Below are 1297 nucleotides of genomic sequence, written 5' to 3' on the forward strand. Positions count from 1 at the left end.
TTAGAGGATTTTCCTCTTAAAATAAGAAACTCTTCTTGGCGCCTATTTTAGTATAAAATATACTTAAAGTAAGTGGGATATTCTCAAAACAGGAATACAATTTTTTCGGTGATTCTAATCGTTCAAATTAACAAACTATTTAATTAATTAACAACTTTTATCGGTTTCTCACAGTTTACATTGTTTTTGTAAAATATTAATCGTGTTTTTGACTTTGCAATTATAAAAGTCTTTGTTTGATTGCTTTCTCAATTTATTTTTATATTGATGATTAATTTGACTGTTAGTGTTTTGCGAGAAAAACTGCTCAAAACTGCGCAGTTTGTCGATTTTAATTCGCGCGAGAGCGAATAAATAAATGTATTTGCACAGTTGTTTTTTTGGCGAACCTTGAATTCTTGATTGACAAAACGTGCTTTGACGTGCGCCGTTTGTCTTCATTAAACCGTGCGTTAACTGTCGCAATAATTTTCCACGTCAACATAAAGTTTGCCCGCCGAAAACAGACTATACTTCATGATGTTTGTTTTAAGAATATTTAATATCAAAAATTTTTTCTCGATTTCGATAACAATTATGACTCATCGAAAAGTGAATCATAAATGAGAAATGCTGCGTTTTCAGACTTTCCAATTTTGTTTGTCACTTCGATAATTATCTCGAGTGAAATCGTAAAAGAAACTACAAGTTGCACATAGGAGAGTTTCTTTTGAGAAAAAATATTAAGTCTTTTAAACTATTATGAAGTAAGTCTCGCTTGAAATTAATAACAAGAAATATATATTTTTTCGCAATATTTTATTAATTAGTTAGAGGGGTATCCGGGGTCTGTCATATGTGAGATGCAGATCCAGCATCCCGTATGATTTTAAGAATTCAGTTTTCAACTCAAAAAACACTCGCTTGTAAAAATTTACAAGTTGAATTCGTTACATGTGTATGTATATATATATATACACGTACAGTTTTCGCTCAAACATCATGCGGATGGCTCGTAAGGCCTTATAATATTTCTTGTTATTAATATTAAGTTTTACTTGAATCAAAAAATGTAGACACAAAAACAGCATAAATGTTTTCTATATACTTAAAAAAAAAATTACCTTGCGTGATGAATCTTTTGGCAATTTATCTTTTCTCCTCGTGGAAATCTCGATTAGGGATGAGCATATGATATCGATATATCGACAATATGGATATAATTCTTTTGATATTTGATATTTTAGTATCTCGATATTCTGTTATTGATAATATCAAAAAGATATCGATAATTTTATTTGATATTGTCAATATATTA

General features: G+C 29.5%; 1 protein-coding gene across 1 annotated transcript in view; it reads left to right on the top strand.

The window, feature by feature from the left end:
* LOC109854749 overlaps nt 1-1297 on the top strand; it is a 35351-nt gene that overhangs the window by 22756 nt on the left and 11298 nt on the right. The gene's annotated exons all lie outside the window — the stretch shown is intronic.

Source organism: Pseudomyrmex gracilis, unplaced genomic scaffold, assembly GCF_002006095.1.
Source record: "Pseudomyrmex gracilis isolate BER0280 unplaced genomic scaffold, ASM200609v1 scaffold_73, whole genome shotgun sequence".
Taxonomy (NCBI): Eukaryota; Metazoa; Arthropoda; class Insecta; order Hymenoptera; family Formicidae; genus Pseudomyrmex; species Pseudomyrmex gracilis.